Source organism: Peromyscus leucopus, chromosome 7, assembly GCF_004664715.2.
Source record: "Peromyscus leucopus breed LL Stock chromosome 7, UCI_PerLeu_2.1, whole genome shotgun sequence".
NCBI lineage: Eukaryota > Metazoa > Chordata > Mammalia > Rodentia > Cricetidae > Peromyscus > Peromyscus leucopus.
In genome coordinates this window covers 73,832,465-73,853,294 of record NC_051069.1, presented here as the reverse complement: position 1 = coordinate 73,853,294, position 20,830 = coordinate 73,832,465, and positions in this window count along the sequence as shown.

Sequence of the window (20,830 nt, the reverse complement as noted above, 5' to 3'; positions counted from 1 at the left end):
ATAATTACTGTAGACAGGGTTAGAGGAATATCTCAGTGGGGGAAGGCACTTGTTTGTGAAGACTGAGGACCAGAGTACAATCCTTGAGACACTCATGTTGGAAGGAAAGAACCAAGTATCAGGAGCTGTCCTCTGCCATCCATACAAATGCATTGAGGCAACTTCCACACACATCCACACAAATATAGTAAAATAATTTTAAAAAATAAATAAAAACTATGACTGTAAATTACATGAAATTAAAATATTTTACATGAAATTTAAAAAAAAATTACATGACTGTAAATTTTATGTTATCTGAAAGTGAACCAAGGCACTGAAAAATGCAAATTATCAAGCTTATAAAAGTAGAGATAGGTAAGTGAAACGTTACATTAAGGAAGTAGTTTGATTCCTTCAGGTTTTTGTATGGGATTTAGGGCTCCTGGACTTCCCTCTGCACGTGTCAGCATGTCTATTGATATTGTCCTTGTTCAGCTCATGTTAAGGCAGTGATGTTGGTGAGACTTTATGGGTGTAGCTTCTAACATTCTTAAGAGACTATAAAGAGCTATAGGCAGCTTAGGAATGCCAAAAGCTGGAGAAATAGTCTTCTGCAGGGAAGTGCACCAATTAGTTGCCAAATACCAAATGGTCAGCCCTAAAAACATACACATCAGTAATATGAACAGGTGATATATACAAATATATATATATATTTGTTGCATATATGTATATAACAACAATTAATGAAAAATATGTCATAAATTTGAAAAAATCAAGGAGAGGAATATGGGAGGGTTTTGGAGGAAAGAAAGGTATAGACGAATTTCTAAATAGTTTTATTGAATAAGAAACACGGAGCCAAATAAAGGGGTGAAAGCTGTACAGATCAGAGTGATAGCCACCAACTAAGCTTAGTTCCCCACATTGCTTTAGCTTCCCCAGAGAGAACCAAAACTAGCTTCTTCCTGTCTAACATGTGCCTTTATTGCCTTGCTGTTCCGACTTCTCATTGGCTCTTAGCCTAGTCACCTCACTTCCTCATCACTGTGGAGCCTAGCTTCCTGTCTTCACTAGGCAACAATGAGATCATCAGATTTCCCGTGTAACTCATCCTGACTTGCTGTTTCCCTTTACCACACAACACTCCTGCCACCAGGAAACACAGTCCCTGACCATGGATGACTGAGATCAAGAATACCCTCCTCCCCCTATGACCTGGTTTATATGTTATAGTGATAGAAAGCTGACCAACACTCCCTTCTGTAGTCACCTGGAATTCCATTTGTTCTGTGGGGAAACTCTCAAACACCACCACTCTATTGCCACCTGTGGTGGTATTGTGTTCCCCAAAATATTGTGCATGCTAATAAACTTATCTGGGGTCAGAGAACAGGACAGCCACAATATTAAATATAGAGGATAGGCAGTGGTAGCACACGCCTTTAATCCTAGCATTCCAGAGGCAGAAATCCATGTATTCAAGGATACAGCCAGCATGGAGACACATGCCTTTAATCTCAATACCAACCTTAGAAGATCTGGAGGTCTGTATAGATGGGCAGTGATGAGAAGGTCATGTGGTTGGATTTACAACCAATGAGAAGGCAGAACAAAAAGTCAATAAAGAGAACAAACACACAGGAAGTAGCTCTCTTGTGGAGAGGTAGGACAGCAGCGGCAGTGAAGGGTAAGAAAGAGGGTTTCCTAGCTCTTAGCTACTGCTCTGACCTCTTGGGCTTTTAACTCTGAATATGGCTCTGTGTCTCTTATTTAATAAGTTTGTTCATCTATAGCCACCAAATATTTTATTGGGGTAATCTATCTTTAATACTTACTCCCTTCTGTTTTGATCTTATACAATAACCACATTTGAACTTCTACAATAACGCATTGTGTGTGTATGTCAATCTATCATTCTAATTGCAATTTTGTGCAACCAACTTTAAACTCAATTTAGTAACATATTTCCCATAAGATGGTCAATTCACTTATTTTGCAAACATCTGTTGGTCCAATGGTGTTAGTGTTTTCAAAAAAATCTAATTTTATTTTGATCAAAATATTAGCTGCAAATACAGGCCTTGAGTATAGCATGTGGGAGGAAAACTATTAATTCTGTTAGAAAGTCAATGAACTATTGAATAAAAGAATTGTTAAAACTAAATGCAATTTTTTTTAAATTTAATGTGAGCTAAAGGATTATTTTCAGTAGAAATGTTCCTAAATTCATGGTCACTGACTTCACAATATTTGGAAATATGTACACTCAATACACAGCTATTTTTAGTAACTCTCATCTAGCAAAAATAATGACAAGAATTGCAGGCTTCATGCAGCTAAATTACGTAGGGAAGCCTGTTATGGAGAAAACACCAGACCGTTATTAACTTGATGCTTTTTCCTCTTGCTTTTGATGTCAGCCCTTATAGTTATCTTTCTTATTTTCACTTCCCTCAGGCTCTTGTTTGTAATCTCTTCTTCTCCACTAAAATATATAAACCAAAGGAAAATCAAATTATAAAAACTAAGGCAAAGCATTTATTTAAAATATTGAAGTCTGTTACTATACTACTAAAGGCCTCATGGCTTTAATGTAGTGTAAATTTAATAATGGGCAAATAAAAATTTTTTATTTAAAATATTTATGTCTGTCCCCTTGTTACTTCTGGATTTCATGTCAGGTTTAATTTTTTTTCAGTAGGGTTTTATTGTGTGTTTGTCTGGATATTATAGCTCTCCATAGATCCTCATTAAAGTTGACTTATCAAATGTATCTTTTCCTGATAAAGTTGAATTATCATATGCATCTTTGCCTTTAGTAAAAAAAAAAAAAAAAGAAATATTTAAATTTCTTAAATAATTTGTGAAGCACACAGTAGTACACAGTATTTACTGAAAAGACCTATCTGGTGTCGGGCTCCTGCCTCAGCTTCAATTCACATATGTGGTAGAAGTACAAGGCAACTAACCTTTCGAAACCTCGGTTCCCTAATACTGAAAGCAAAGACAGTAACAACGCCTCCCTCAAGGAGTTTTAGTTAAGATAATTAAACACCTCAGGCAGTGCTGCTTTCCACATGATGACACTCCCATTTTCACTGTTATTTTAAAAAGATCTTCAAACTTTAGTTTATGCATATGAATATTTTGATTGCATGATCATCTGCGCACCACATGCATTCAGTACCTTGGGAAGCTGGAAGGTGAAAGATCTTCTGAAACTGGAGTCACTGATGATTGTGAGCCATCGTGCAGGTTCTGGAAATCAAACCCTGGTTCTTCTGAAGAGCAGCAGGTTCTCTTAAACCTGAGCCATGCCTCCAGCTGTCCACAACTGATATTGTCATTGCATTGTTTCTGTGTCAAGACTTGACCCAGTCGAACAGTCCAGCCAAAACACTACTCTAAACATCTACTCCAATAAAGAATGATTAGTCCTGTGATAGAGGGAGGCATTAAATGAAGGCAGTTCCATAGAGTTCAACTAGAATTTGAGTTCTGTTTTTGACACTTTCTTGTTACTTTTGGCAAGTTAGTTAGGCACTAAAGACCTTTCTTTCCTCAATTATAAAATGACCGTTCAAGTAGTACCTTCTTCATTTGGCCAAAAGAATATCTGAATGAAAAAAATGGCCACAAAATGACTTATACAGTCCATTTCACCAAAATTTCCATGTTCCTTCCAGGATCACATTCTAATGTATTCAAAAACTAAAGGCAAATTTTCAATGAATTAATGTTGTATATTTTAACCATTATTTGAAGAAAAAAAAGATATAAGTAGATATAAGTTTATAAATATTTTGTGACCAGTTCATTTTTATGTCTTTTCTGATCTCTAAATTGCATCTTTTGAAACCTGTTCATTTTTATTATTCTGTATTACATTTGTTGATTTAGTTTATGTATGTGTGTGGACATGTGTGCCACAATGTGCATGTCAGAGGTCAACTGCCTGCAGTCAATTTTCTCCTTCCATCCAGGGATGGAACTCAGGTCACTAGGTTTATTTAATGTGAAGGACCTCTACCCACTGAGCCATCTCTACTACCCCCAAAGTCATTTATGTTAGAAAAGATTTTGAATAAAACCTTGATTCTGTTTTTTGGTACCAACTCAAGAGGTATACCTTGTGCTTCTGATGAGAAAAGGGCTTTGCAAGTTTTAATTGGATTTAGTGTCATCCTTTCTCTGTTTTATTTTTTTGTTTTTTAAATAGCAACTGAGGGAAAATCTATGTGCTCCTTCTTGCCTAGTTCTTCTGAGTAGAAATATCTGAATTAGTCATAAAGGACAAAGGATGCGGTTGGCAGAAGCCTTCATTTATCTTTATGAATCATAACAATCCAAATGTTGCTATTTAATTTCAGAAGAAAAGCAAATGTCGCTTTTAGTAAAATAAATGATGTAAAATTATTGCATTATCTGTTCCTCCACAAATAAACATGCCTGACATTTAGGCACACTTTCCCTAGTGATAATACTGCAACAAACAGTTCTGTGGATTTAGTTCTGAGAAACATAATCGGATTAATTATACCTCAGTTTAAAGCTAGATTCTTGGGCGATATTCGATTATGTTGTGTGAACTGTGAGTTTGTATTTGTATTAATTAAATAAAATTAACCTTGGGTCAGGAGACTGAGTTAGCAATTAGTTCACAGAAAGTAATCATAGAGCATCTGGAAGAGGTAAAGAGATGGGCAGGAAGTAGCCAGTTGTGGTGATGCACACCAGCAATATTTGCTGAAGGAGGCAGAGGCAGTAGGATCTCAAGTTTTGTAGTTGAAATTCCCTTTGGGCCACCCACCAGCTCCCAAATAAAAACATAAGACTTCTTATTAACTATGAATGTTTGGACTTAGCTTCAGCTTGTCCCTCCAGCTCTTATAACTTAATCTAACCTGTTTCTATTCATCTATGTTTTGCCTTGGGGATTTTTACCTTTCTTTAATTCTGTATGCCCTACTTTCCTGCTTCCACAGTGTCTGGCTGGCTGGCCCCCGGCATCTTCCAAGTGTCTCTTTTCTTTCTTCCCCTGAGCCTAATTTCCTCCTCCTTACTTACTCTCCCTGCCTGGCAGTCTTGCCTATACCTCCTCCCTTGCTATTGGCCATTTGGCTTCTTATGAGATCAATCAGGTGCCTTAGCTAGGCAAGGTAAAATAGCAACAGATTTTTATGTAGTTAAACAAATGCAACACATCTTTACATAATTAAACAAATATTCCACAACATAAACAAATGTAGCACATCTTTACATAGTTAAACAAATGCAACACATCTTTACATGGTTAAATATTCTGCAATACCCAATAATTGGTCAAATTATTTTCTGCATTTTCAATAGTATGTCATTTCACCACACATAAACAGAAGCCAGACGGGAACAACTCAACCCATTGTCTATGGCAACATTCAATAGCATCTACAACAAAAAGGATATATTTTTGAAAACACAGGCTGCCATTCCTTTCCTTGACTGTATCATTACACGATTCAGCTGTAGTGATTCTTCTCAAATAACCCAGAACTTAACCATTATTTAAGAAATTAACAATTGTAATGTTTACTGGAACATTTTTATTGTTCTAAATTCTGGTCTTTTCCTATGTAGATAACTAATTTCTATTGGTTACTGTCTAAGTTAGGGTTGCTGTGAAGAAACACCATGACCATGAACTCATGGAAGAAACATTTACTTGTGGGGCTCACTTACAGCTCAGAGGTTCAGTCCATCATGGCTGGGAGCATGGCAGCATGAAGGCAGGCATGGTGTTGGAGAAATAGCCAAGTGTCCTAGATCTTGCAGGCAACAGGAAGTCAGTCCACCGACTGTCACACTTAGTGCAGCTTGAGAAAAAGACCTCAAAGCCTGCCCCCACAGTGACACTGTTCCAACAGAAGGTGTGGCCCAGATTAAAGGTGTGCCCTTCAGCCTCAAGGTCTAGATTAAAGGTGTATGTCATCCAGCCTCCTCCAACAAGACAACACCTCCTTTCACAAGGCCTCACTCCCTAATAGTGTCATTCCCTATGAGCTTATTTGGGCCAAATATATTCAAACTAGCACAGTTACTAAGAAGTAACATAAAGATATGTACTTCCTGGGGAATAAAGTAGCCATTTCCATTTCATGACCGACAGGAATTTGTGAACAACCATGCAACAGGAAAAACAGAGGAAACAATGGGGAAATGAATAAGCACTATGTGAACTTTTAGGACAAGACCAGGGAGATGGTTCAGTGGGCAAAGTTGCTCAATGCCAAGCCTGAAAACTTGAGTTCCATCCTGGGAAGCCACAAACTGGAGGGAGAAGACCCATTCTGGAGAGGTGTGTACTAACCTCCAGATTCTATGACACAGATACACACACACACACACACACACACACACACACACACACACACACACACTAAATATACAAGTGTGAAATAAACAAAAATTAATTGTCAAGACGGAACAAAAGATACTTCCCCATATTGCCCCTTACAGCAGGTTCAGTGTTTTTTTGACATGTTTATTGATTTCTCAAGTATTACCAGAGAACAAACATAAATTATAAAAGCGTATTTATAATTTATCAGACCCTGGTTTTTTTTTTTTTTTTTAATATATCTGTGTGTAGGGCCCTATGTGTATTATTGTGCCGTACATGCGTGGAAGTTAGTCTTCTTCTACCATGTTTGCTGTTGTGTGTGGCAGGCTGCTTGCCCTATGGCTTCTGAGGGTTCCAGTCTCTGCTTCACATCTCATTGCAGAATTGCTGAAACTGTGGACAACAGCTGTCACTTCCAGCTTTCTTTGGGATTTTTTTTTTTTGGGGGGGGGGTGTTTAAACAAGGTCCTCATGCTTGTGCATTGCTTTACCCATAGGAGCTTTAAAAAAGTTTAAATATTCAATCAATTGCCATCTGAAAGACAACAGTGACATAATTTTAAATACCACCAGCTGGGCTCTCTTGTTTCCAGAGGAGAAAAAAACAAAACAAACAAAACAAAACAAAACAAAAAACAAACAAACAAACAGTGGCTTTACTTCAAGTTGGGGAAGTTGACCTGTCAGTTACTTGCTGAGCTCAGAATAGAACAGTTTGAGCAGTCAAACTGTTGCATTCTCCGTATCACTTAAGGACACTCTGTACCAAAATACTTCCATCCTTCTGAGCCTTTTAAGCAAACTTTCAAGATCTCTTCCATCTCTCCATCTATTTCTCTGCTCACTGAAAAAAAATATAGACAATCAGTGTTGAAAATGGTCAATATAGGTTGTCTTCCAATGAGAGTGAGCAAAGGCCAAGAAAGTTTGCTGCTGGGGGACTTTGAAGTAGAAGGAATACTAAAGATTCTGCTTATACTTAATTTTATTATAAAATAGGAAAGACTTAAAGCTTCCCCAGTAGTGTCTAGATATATGCCAGCTGACAGTTCCTCTTACTTTGCTTGAAAGTAAATTTAGCTCGTATTCCCTAGAAATATTGCTAAGTAGTACTCATTTGCCCCTTCTAATTTTACCCAGTACGATAATAAATTGTATGGCCTGCATGAAATATGCATATATTTTCAGATAAAACATACCCTGGTGTGGCAATAGGGATTTGACAATTCAGAAGGGACCATTAGATCACCTGTCCTACTCAGTCATTTCAGTGTGCTCTAACACATTATTATTGGCTAAGCATCACAGAGATGACGACCTCATGAAAAATGCCACTGCCAAACAAGGCTGCAGGTTGATGTTCGTAATCATCATGTCAGCATGAAAACCAAACAGAGATGACATAGTTCTTCAGCACTGAGCCTTGAAGAATACCAAAAACAAACCAATTACAGAAAACCCTAAGAAAAACTGCTGGCTCCCCATGGGGGATCTCGATTTGGGGGATGTGGGGATGTGGGGTGGCTTGGGAAAGAGAGCTGGGGGTGGGAGGAGGGAGGAGGGGAGGTCTGTGGATAGCATGAGGAGTGAGTAGAAAATTTCTTAATAAAGAAAAAAAAAGAAAAACTGCAAATATGTTTTAAATCCATTATCATTGATTTCAAACCTTGCTCTAGGAATCTCTGTTAACTAATGAAGCTGTAACCATCCTAATTACCAAATATTTAAAACCATGAAATCAATAACAGCCTATCCTTAATCCAATTATTTCATAAAAATATTAAATACAAGCAATCTCTTTACTCTTTTAAACATTAGTAACTCTTACTTTGTTACAGACAATTTGTCATCAGAATATTTGAACACTCATAAGTATTTATTTATTTGGCATTTGCAATGACTTTACAGATGGTAGGTATGACTACCATCTTTCACAAAACTGATTAACTCATAGATCTGGGTATAGTACACAACAGGGCAAGTACTGAGCATTCATGAAGCCATAGTTCATACTACATAACCAAAACCAAATAATGAACAAAAAATTGATTCTTCATGATTTTAAATCATTTTCTCAAAAATCACACAGCTATTTTTTGGAGGTCAGTGGTACAATTTTTTTTAAATAATAGAGTAAAATATTAATATAATTCATGCAAAAACATGTTATACATCTAAGACTCATATTGATTCCTTGAATATCATCCATAGATTCAAATCAGTAACCCATTATAATCTTAGTATTCAATATAATAATTTCTTTCTAAAAACATGAATGTATCCAAGTTTAGTTATTACAGAATTTTTTAATGTGATTGTTTGGAAATTACCTAAATAGCTATTAATAGCTATTATTTATAGATTAGCCAAATAAATTACAGAACACACACAAAATAGTGACAGGTTTACAATCAAAGCTACACAAAAGAATTTGGATGTTATTTGCATGTGGATGTATCAGTATTTGTGTCATGCTTGACGTAAAGCAAAGTATAAAACACTGTGTGTCACAGGTTGGATTATTTTTAATTGGTGTGAAAAAACATTATATATATTTTCATGGGTGTTCACAGAGACATAGAAGTTAACAAAATTGAAAAACAACAAGGAGTAAAATTTAGCTTAGGCCGGGCGGTGGTGGCGCACGCCTTTAATCCCAGCACTCGGGAGGCAGAGGCAGGCGGATCTCTGTGAGTTCGAGGCCAGCCTGGGCTACCAAGTAAGTTCCAGGAAAGGCGCAAAACTACACAGAGAAACCCTGTCTCGAAAAACCAAAAAAAAAAAAAAAAAAAAAAAAAAATTTAGCTTAAACAAGGCTTCAGAACCAGTGTAGTATAGCTGCATGGATAGAGGGGGAGTGTTGATGTAACCAACCGTCTTATTAAATAAGAAACACAGAAACAATGTAAAAGAGAAAGCCGAGAGGTCAGAGCTCAGAGCTAAAATCTCACCCTTCCTCCTGCTGTCCCAGCTTCGCGAAAAAAGAGCTACTTCCTGTCGGTTCGTTCTTTTAAAGTATGTTGTTCTGCCTTCTCATTGGTTGTAAACCCAAACACATGACTGCCTCGTCACTGTCTGAATGTACAGCCCCTTAGGTCTTAAAGGTATATGTCTCTAATGCTGACTGTATCCCTGAACATACAGAGATCTTATGGGATTAAAGGCGTGTGCCACCACCGCCACACTCTTGCTATGGCTCTAATAGCTCTGACCCTGAACACACAGAGATCTTATGGGATTAAAGGCGTGTGCCACCACCGCCACACTCTTGCTATGGCTCTAATAGCTCTGACCCCCAGACAACTTTATTTATTAACATACAATCAAAATAATATTTCAGTACAATTAGATTACCACCACATTTCCCCTTTTCTATTTTAATAAAAAGAAAAAAAAGCAAAAGGTTATAACTAACAAAAGGAAAAACTATATACAAAAGTACAATAACTATATACAATATATACAAGTAATAAATACCTAAACAGGTATTTGACAAATCAGAGAAAATAATTCCATTATCTACCCTATTTTGGTAAATCCAAGATGTATCTAATGCACTTTCTATCCTAATTAATTTTCAACTATAACTAACTAATCTTCAACCATAACTAACTAATCTTCAACTCCCTCAGAGACCCAAGAAGGGAATAATATTAGCTAACAAAAATAAAAACAGGAAGTGCATGCAAGCAACTTCCAAAAAATTTTGTGAGTTGACAGAAACAGCCAGCTGCCTGGGCAGTCACCTGAGGTTTCTCCGCAGTGTTGGGGCATCATTTTCAGCCTATAGGCTTAGTGTATCTGACAGACTCATTTGGAAGTAGGATGTACACAAGGTTAACAGTTCAACCTCACATTGGGTGAGAGCAGTCCACGTACCAGAAACACCTGAATTCCACTAGTGTCCTGTCATGATTCAGGATTTTAAATTCTGGAAATTGTTGACGGTTTTTTAATTCAGCTGTCCATTCTTCTTGGCTGTGTATATATGGCTTCATCTCAGCATCCCCTTCTTCTCCACATCCCTCTATAAAATGCCAGTCTACTTTTGAGAGGCATGAGCTTTCGGCTGCTGTTCCATTGTACAACAGAATCCATCGGCCCTCTGCCTGTTAAGCTGCCTTCGAAGGAAAGGGCACTGTACCTTTTCCGGATGCGAAGGCCACTTCAGGGATGGGGCCATATTGTCCTGGCCTCAGAAGATGCCTTTTGATAAAGCCATAACCACACTTGTTTTGGCAAGAATCAGTAGTCCCTTGTTTCGTGATCTGTCTGTCCATTTTGTCCTGTTGATTCGAGGATACTTTGTTGTCCAGTGGCTAACTTTTGCCACAAGGAAAGTTGACTCCATATGCAGTTTCTTCAATGCCCATATTTTCTCTGAAGTAGATTAGTACTGCCAGGAGCTGACATGTCTCAAAAAAGAAAAATTTTCTAAGTTATTAAAACATTTTAAATGCCATATTCTGTAGATCTCTGAAGGGTTTGAAGATGACCTGTCTAAAACATCTCTGCTCAATTTTTAAAACATATCTAATATGACTACAAGTTCTATGATAATGTCTAACTACTAGCTTTCATTTCTTTATATCCTAATAGTTGATAATAATAACATTCAAGGATCAGAAATTTGCATTACATTGTTAAATGGATGGAATAAATACAATTAGAAATATACATATAGCATTTTCTAACAATATCAATTTCAAATTTGTATACAATATAAAACAATCCAATCCAATGTAAAGTATTTAAAATTAGTAATTGTCTTTTTCTTTTCTTTCTTTCTCTCTTTTTTTTTTAAACAAGAACCTTAAATCTAATCTCCTTTGCTTAGCCTTTTTCCTAACCCTTGACAATAACTTGTAACCAACCCCCCTAAATACTGAAAATTATCCCAGACCCAAAGCCCATTAAAAAGACCAAAAAACCACCCGCCCCACACCACCTCTTTGGGAATGTGGGCGTCGTATTCTTAAAATTGCTTCCTGCTGGGTATGGGCGAAGTTTTCTTTATCCTGAAAGAAAGATTTTATGTTAATTGTCAAATTCTAGGAGAGGTAACTATATCCTTCATTATCCAGTCTGTGTATAATGCCAAAGTTCAGGGTTTATCTCAAGTCCTTATTCAAGTAGTCTTTGAGACTGGATCATCTCAGCTAGTCATCTCAAATTTGCTCTGAGCACCTTGTAGTTCAAAGCTGATCTGTGGATGATGTTTGTCAGCTTAATGATATTATTATTGTCCACGTGGAATTGTTGTTGTTGTGGGGCCCCATCTTCTTTCTGGAGACTTCAGTTGATGTTAGGCCTGGCCGTGATTTCCTGCAGAAAACTGATAAGAGACTCAAACACAAAAACATATATATGCAGCTAGCCTTTTTTCTAGAATTAGTTAGTACTCTATGTGACCATTCATATCTTAACAAAGTTTAAAATGTATATATATATTAATCTTGTAAATTTTGATATAAAATTTATACTTTGAGAAAAGTTTAAAGAATCAGAATAGAATCAAAGAGTTGAGATTAGTAATAGAATAGTCCCTTAATTAATTTTGCTTTTGTCCTGTACCATAGCAGAAGATGGCTCTTATTCTGGCATGATACAGGGAGTTTGCATTTTCCTTTTAACAACATGCTTGAGTTTAAAGAAGGAGAGAGCCATTCTCCAACTCCAAAGTCAGCTTTAAATTTTAATTGAACTGGGACTATTAGAAAACCAATAGTGTTAAATCTTTAGAGAAAAGCAGAAACAAACATTTAGGAAGACATAAAAAAATTTTTTTAGATAATATATACCCATACACCGTTTCACTCTGTTTCTTGGGATAGATGATTTGTCACTTTTCTTCAGTTGTCTCATTTGTCCAGTGTTCTTCAGATTCCTTAACCTTCATTCTCCTAAAAGACAAAAACAAAAACCTTTCCCCAAGACTAATTTTGGGGATGTTCCTTTTTGGCAAGTTATTATCTGATTAAATGAAAAGGCATGTGTTATTGATACAAGTTAGTTTAAATTGGATGTTCATGCTGGTTGATGAATTATCACCTCCTCAATTAAGAGGTCTCTCTTGTTCAAATCGAACCTTTATCAATTTTGATGGTACCCACAGCTTATCTTCTCCTGTAGAAACAAAAGCAAAACCACGTCCCCAATGTAATACATACCCTGGTTTCCATTCTGAGGTCAGCACATCCTTAAAGTATATAGGCTGATTTAATTCTGTAGTTTTTTCTATTATCCAATGTCTCTCTGCAGCTGTTGTTCCTTTCTCATTGGCATTCAGAAAATTCAAAGTTAGAAGAGCATTATGCAGTCTATTTCTGGGGTTTTTGTTACCCATTTCTGTTTATTTAGCATATCCTTTAGAGTTCTGTTTGATCTTTCTATAACTGCTTGACCTGTAGGATTATGTGGTATGCCTGTAATATGCTTTATATTGTAATAAGCAAAAAACTGTTTCATTTTAACAGAGACATATGATGGAGCATTGTCAGTTTTGATTTGTGCAGGTATACCCATGATGGCCATAACTTCTAGCAAATGAGTGATTGCAGAATCAGCCTTTTCAGAACTCAAAGCAGTTGCCCATTGAAATCCTGAATAAGTATCGATAGTGTGGTGTACATATTTCAATTTTCCAAATTCTGCAAAGTGAAACACGTCCATCTGCCAGATTTCATTTCTCTGAGTACCCTTTGGGTTACATCCTGCTGGTAATGGCGTTTGATTGTAGACGGAACAAGTAGGACATTTCTTTACTATTTCTTTGGCTTGTTGCCAGGTTATGGAAAAATCCTTTTTTAAACCTTTACTATTGACGTGATGTTTTTTATGAAATTCTGAGGCTTCCAGCACATTTCCTATCAATAATTTATCAATCTCATCATTGCCTTGTGCCAGAGGGCCTGGCAGACCAGTATGGGATCGAATGTGAGTTATATATAAAGGATGATTCCTTTTCCTGATTGTATCTTGTAATTGAATAAATAGTGAAGTTAATTCGGAAGCATCGGGGATAAATTCTGCAGTCTCAATATGTAACACCACTCTTTCAGCATACTGAGAGTCAGTTACTATGTTGAGAGGTTCTGAAAAATCCATTAATACCAATAGAATAGCATACAATTCTGATTTTTGAACTGAATTATACGGACTTTGAACCACTTTACTTAAATTTTCTGATTTGTAACCTGCCTTTCCTTCTTTGTTGGCATCTGTATAAAATGTACGAACTCCAGATATGGGTTTTTGCCGTACAATTTGAGGCAAGATCCATTCAGCTCTCTTTATAAGATCAATTCTATTGCTTTTGGGATATTTGCTGTTAATTTCTCCCAAAAAATTACTGCAAGCTCTTTGCCAAGGTTCACTTTCTGTCCATAATTTTTCAATGTCCTCCTTAGTTAATGGTACGACAATTTCTGCTGGGTCTATGCCTGCTAATTGACGAAGTCTCAATTTTCCTTTGTAAATCAAGTCAGAGATTTTTTCCACATAAGTTTTTAATTTTTTATTTGGTTTATTTGGTAAAAATATCCATTCCAATATAATATCTTCCCTCTGCATTAATATTCCAGTAGGAGAACGCCTAGAAGGTAAGATAACCAAAATGCAATCCAGCTTTGGATCAATACGATCCACGTGTCCTTCATGCACTTTCTTTTCTACCAAGGCCAATTCTTTCTCAGCTTCAGGTGATAATTCTCTTGGACTATTTAAGTCCTTGTCACCTTCTAAGGTTCTGAACAAATTAGTCAGTTCATCATTTTTTACCCCAACAATAGTTCGTAGATGAGAAATGTCTCCAAATAATCTTTGAAAGTCATTAAGAGTCTGTAGTCTATCTCTCCGAATTTGCACCTTTTGGGGTCTAATTTTTTGTAGCTCTATTTTATATCCTAAATAATTAATAGAATCTCCTCTTTGTATCTTTTCAGGAGCAATTTGTAATCCCCAGCAAGGCAAAATTTTCTTTACTTCTTCAAATATTATTTCTAAAGTATCTGCATTTGAGTCAGCTAGTAAAATATCATCCATATAATGATAAATTATAGATTTAGGAAATTTTTTACGTATCACTTCCAATGGCTGTTGTACAAAATATTGGCACAGAGTTGGGCTATTCAACATTCCCTGTGGGAGGACCCTCCATTGAAATCTTTTAACCGGTTGAGAATTATTATAAGTAGGCACTGTAAAAGCAAATCTTTCTTTGTCTTTTTCTTGTAAGGGTATTGAAAAGAAACAGTTTTTTAAATCAATAACTATGAGAGGCCATCCTTTTGGTAACAGAGTAGGCAAAGGCATCCCAGATTGTAGAGAGCCCATTGGCTGAATTACTTTGTTAATTGCTCTAAGGTCTGTTACCATTCTCCATTTACCAGATTTCTTTTTAATAACAAATACAGGAGAATTCCAAGGGCTGGTTGATTCTTCAATATGCTGAGCATTTAACTGTTCTTCTACCAGCTCTTCTAAAGCCTGGAGTTTCTCTGTTGTTAAAGGCCATTGCTGGACCCATACAGGCTTGTCTGTTAACCATTTTAAAGGTAGAGCTGTTGGTGTCTTTGGAAGATCATCAGTTATTGTGCCCTGTTCTTGTATAATATGGATGGCTGGTGACCACTCATTAGAACAATATCTTCTAATATTTCTCTCAGTAACATGTGCTAGTTTATGATTTGTTTCTGAGACTGGAGGGATGTTAATCTGAGTATTCCATTGTTGCAACAAGTCTCGACCCCACAGGTTCATAGTTATGTTAGCCACATATGGTTTTAATTTTCCTCTCTGTCCTTCTGGACCTATACATTCGAGCCATCTTGCACTCTGTTTCACCTGAGATAATGTCCCAATTCCTAACAGTTGAACGTTTACCTCCTGAAGAGGCCAAGTTGGATGCCAAAATTCTGGTGCAATTATGGTAACGTCCGCACCTGTGTCTACCAGACCAGACAACAAAACACCATTTATTTTTATTGTTAATTTTGGTCTTTGTTCATTAATAGAAGTTTGCCAAAAAATTTTCTTTATGTTTTCTCCTGAATTTTTTATTCTCTCTGTTTCATCATCCTGACCAGCATGATTTATTCCAATAGGCATTTGGTTATTTAATCGCTCTCCAGAGCAGGCATTTCCTCTATGGCTGCAGGAAAGGTTTGAACTGGATTTGCACTGGGGGCCTGCGCGAGGCCCCTCTGGGAGTTTCCCGAAGACTGAGGCAAAGGATTACCCTGTCTGTCCTTTGTTGATCTACATTCGTTGGTCCAGTGTTTTCCCTTACCACACCTTCTGCATACTCCAGAAGGAAGGGGCCTTCTGTTGCCATTGTTCCTTGAAGAAACATTGTTTCTGGGAATGACCTGTCTACAGTCCCTTTTCAAATGTCCTTGCTTTCCACATCCAAAACATCTAACACTCCTCAAACCTTTTGAAATTACTTCTCCTACCCATGTATCATCATGCTCATCAGCTTCAACATTAATTGTTTCTCTAATCCAATCTTCCATAGGTGCAGATCTTGCCCTTAATGGCCTGATTATTGTTTTGCATGCTGCATTCGCATTCTCAAAGGCCAAAGATTCAATTATTGCCTTACTAGCTTCTGAATCCGAGACCATTCTCTTTATTGCTGAAGCCAGTCTTTGTAAAAAATCTGTAAAAGACTCTTTTGGGCCTTGCTTCACCTTTGTAAATGACTCAGATTTTTTTCCTGGTTCCTCAACTTTGTCCCATGCATTCAAGGCTGCCGTTCGACATAAAATTAGGGTTTGGACATCATATAAACATTGTGTTTGTGCTGAAGCATATTGGCCTTCGCCCATAAGCTGATCCTGGCAAACTTGTATTCCTTTATCCCTCCATTGTTTTTCTATGTTTTTAGCCTCCTCCTTAAACCAAGTCAGAAATTGAAGTCTCTGGCTGGGTTCCAGAACACCTTGTGCGAGGTCCCGCCAGTCCTGTGGTACTATCCTATTATATGTTGACCAAGAGTTTAACATTTGCTTTACATATGGGGAATGCATGCCATAAGATACTATTGCCTCCTTAAACCTTTTTAAATCCAACATTTCAATTGGAGCCCAAGTATTTTGTGTAGCCATTTGATCAGGCATCTGCTGTACGGTTACAGGATAAATTAAGGGTGACTGTGTGAAAACAGGCTTTCTTTCTGCAACCTTATGATCCCGACTTGAAACAACTTCACTGTTAATTTCTTCTGTCTGAATTTTTACAGGTTTAACAAGTTCTTCTAAAGCTGTTATCCTGGCACTTAAATTGACTATCTTTTTAAATATTAAAATGTGGATTATTATAGTGATAAGGTGCATAATTCCACAAATACTAATATTATATAGTTGCTCCATTGCCAGACTGCCTAAAATTTCGAACAAAAACCAATTTTCTTCCAATGTACACATAAAACCCATTTTTTTTTTAAACGTGGAAAAAAATTCTCTTTTAGATAGTTTCCTTTAAAATATCTGATATATTATGACTTACCAAATCTGCGTAGAACAGTAGAAATCCGAGGGGATTTTCAAAACAGCCACCTAGTGTCCCAGGTGTAGATCCAAAGAGAAAGAGAGAGAGAGAGAGAGAGAGAGAGAGAGAGAGAGAGAGAGCGCAAGAAAGCGTAGCTGGCTAAAGTTTAAATGCAGCCACGTGTTCCCTCTTGTGCCGAATCAAGGCTTGGGTCTGGCTTCCTTAAGCTCCGACCACGTGCGTTGGCTTTACAGGCAGGGCCCTGTTCGGCAGGGCAACTCTGAGTTGTTTGTAGCACTGGCTTTAAGCAAGCAGGATTTAAGCAAGCAGCTCACCGATAGTCCAGCCTGAGGTCAAGCAGAACTAGACCCAGGCTCTGACTGAGAAGCCGATCGCCGCCGGCCGCCGCGTGCCACCGCCGCCGCCGCGGGCCGCCTGCCGCCCTTGCGGGAAAGCGGACCTGCCGCCAAGCCAAGCAGTTTTTAATGGATTCTTGTCACGTTGGGCGCCAGATGTTGATGTAACCAACCGTCTTATTAAATAAGAAACACAGAAACAATGTAAAAGAGAAAGCCGAGAGGTCAGAGCTCAGAGCTAAAATCTCACCCTTCCTCCTGCTGTCCCAGCTTCGCGAAAAAAGAGCTACTTCCTGTCGGTTCGTTCTTTTAAAGTATGTTGTTCTGCCTTCTCATTGGTTGTAAACCCAAACACATGACTGCCTCGTCACTGTCTGAATGTACAGCCCCTTAGGTCTTAAAGGTATATGTCTCTAATGCTGACTGTATCCCTGAACATACAGAGATCTTATGGGATTAAAGGCGTGTGCCACCACCGCCACACTCTTGCTATGGCTCTAATAGCTCTGACCCTGAACACACAGAGATCTTATGGGATTAAAGGCGTGTGCCACCACCGCCACACTCTTGCTATGGCTCTAATAGCTCTGACCCCCAGACAACTTTATTTATTAACATACAATCAAAATAATATTTCAGTACAATTAGATTACCACCACAGGGGAGATTTTCACTTTGTAGTTTGGGATGTTTATGTGGTCTTAATGTGCCCAAAGTTAAATTAACTCAGATTTTAACATGCACTGAAACACTGTCTAACAACTGCCAGATGAAGAATTTTTTTAAAGTCAGAAATTAATTTATCATGATTAAACATAATAGTGACAGATAAGTGGTATAAAAAAGCCTTCTCACTAGAGTGGCTTAAATGTCAGAACCACTAAAAGGAAGCAAGGAAGAATGGAAAGTGTTAGGTAGTGGGGCAATGGATATATTTGCCTGGTTCTCACCAGGATTCACATGAGCAGAGTTTCCAATGATAATTATGTGAACACAGGAAGTTCATTGTTTTCTGGTGAGCCTTATCACATGCATCATGGGGCAAGGTTACAACTACAGGTGTTGTTACCTTCTGTATAGAGAAGATCTCACCATTTTACTTCAGAGTGTTACATTTTCTCCTTTGGAACAATGATGCTTCTGTAAGGACTAAAACCTTGTCAACCACTTCCATCTGGACGTGAATTCTAAGGATGATGGCTCCTAATTAACAGCATACAGAATCACTATCTTGTTTTATATCTCCCAATGTTTCAATTTAAGGAAAATGCCTTTCTTCTGCTTTTGGGTCTGTCAACTTGCCCACTCTGGTGCTTGTGTTCTATCAGTGATCGACAAAACCCTCTTGTCATAAATATTTTTACTTTGATAGTCATGGCAGTTCCTGCTTTAATTTCTTTCAAGAAGTCTATCGTCTTAGTGAGGTATAATAACTCTATTTTTAGACGTTCTCAATTCAATGCGATCTAAGTGTTGGGCTCATGCATCCCATGAACCAAAGTTGAATGGATAGTATAGAAAAAGCAGTTGTACATTTTTCGTCTAAGATTGCTGTTTCACATTAATCTACATAACTATTGTCATGTGAAATACAACACAGACAAGTATAAACTTCAAAAGAATTTTTCAAATGTTATGTAAAAAAATAAGAAACATAGTTTTGAAAAAGATAAATTTAATATAACCAACTACAAATTATGAACTAGGTCTTTGAAAATCCAAAGACCAGAAGCTAACAAGAAACTTAGGTTCCATTGTATACTCAGAAAGGACTTCCTGTACCCATCCCTCCAACCTCTTCTATGGATTGCCCCCCATGATACTTATGTACAATAGTTTTTGTTCCTCTGGTTAGTAGATTTTTTTTAGAGGACCAAAGATTTATGCTCCTTATGCCAAATTGATGATGCACAGTAGGACAAAGTCTCTAGGGTATTATCAAAGATGAGTAATGCTTGCTCTTTCTAACCAGGCATTATCTGATTGCATACTTTTTTAAATTATGAAAATAATAGCAAATATACTGAAAGTAATGGGTGAATTTCATTGACAAAAGAAAGTAATAGTGACATATCAAGCTCTACCCATTTAAGATCATTTGTATTGCAATAACAATGACTACTTCCAAATTTACCAAAAATACTTGTATTTGTTAGACACTGGAACTCAGTATGACCATGGTGACATTTAATATTAATGTGGAGCAGAATGAATTTCAAATGAGTTTTTAAATTGAAGATATGGTCTATTGTTTCTGGCACATTAGATTTTATCTTGTCAGTGCTCATTAGAGGGAAAGCTTATCTCAGCTCTGAAAATAATCACAGAGGTCACAAAACATGCTATTATGTTTTTGAAAGGCTCCAACATGAATTCAAGTAGTCAGTCTCCCAATTATTTCAATGCAAGAGAGGCATTGCTATTATAAAAACATATTAATGTACAGTGCATTGCTATTCTGGACAAATCATTTATAGGGAACATTTAGGAAGATTCTCTTTTAAAGTTCATTTTAAAACAGAAATATTGTACTAGAGTTGAATAAAAAGTTGAGAATATTTCTTAGATTTTTTTTGTTCCCTCTACAGGTGTTTAAGGCCCTGCAGTTCAAGATATTATTGGTCAAAAATTAAGACATTCAATTCTAATGCTAATTAAAATTTCATAATATGTTTAAAATATTTTCCCATCTATTTATTTAGATAATTGAAATATGAAGAAGATATTCTTAGTGTCTTTCTGTTTGATTTCTTTACATTTTCCTTCATTTCATAAATAATAGGGTTGTCAGGAATGTCTTCCTTGATCAGCATCCAATATGGTTTAGCATATTAATTAATTAATAAGCATCCAGTTGATGTTTTAGAGTACTATTTATCATTGGGTTTCCATAGTATTTTGTAAAGTTTTTCTCACTCAGCATTTCTCACCCATAGGTCCTTTCTATGATTCAGACAAATGGTGTTTGACTGCAAGCTCAGTGTCCTACTCAGCCTCCAGCAATCCAGAGATTTGCTCCAAATTCAGTGTCAGGGATTCTCCACAAGTTACCTGTGGATAGCATCTAATTGTGATTTGTAGCAGCATCTCTGAAATACTCATCATTATCTTGACACTATGAAATAGCCGTCCTTGATCCAAACAGTGGAAATTTTCAGGGTAGCATCCTTCATTTGACATCAAAGAATCTAATCAAGTTATTTGAGGCCTTTTCAACTATCAAGGTCAGTCAGATTGTATACTGTCTGTGTCTACAAAATTCTGTGTCAAATGGATTATAATGCTCCAATCAGCCAAATTAGGACTCTTTTGATCCCCTTTTCCTATGATCATGAAGTCATTTCCTGTTTCCAAGGTTTCCTGTTTCCTGGGACTAAACACCTATTAATTTTGTCCCACATCTCCTAATCTCTTATTTTGTGCTCATCTTCTCCAAACCTCACTTACAGGCTACAGAAAATAATAAAATGATACCATTACTATTTTTTTTTCCTTTGGCTAACCTCAGGGATTGTACAATGATACTTATTTCATATGTATCAACTAAGCCCATGGAATCTAAAGCATATCATTCATTCATAGCTCCATTTCTACATTCTTTTCCTCTTGTTAATCCTAG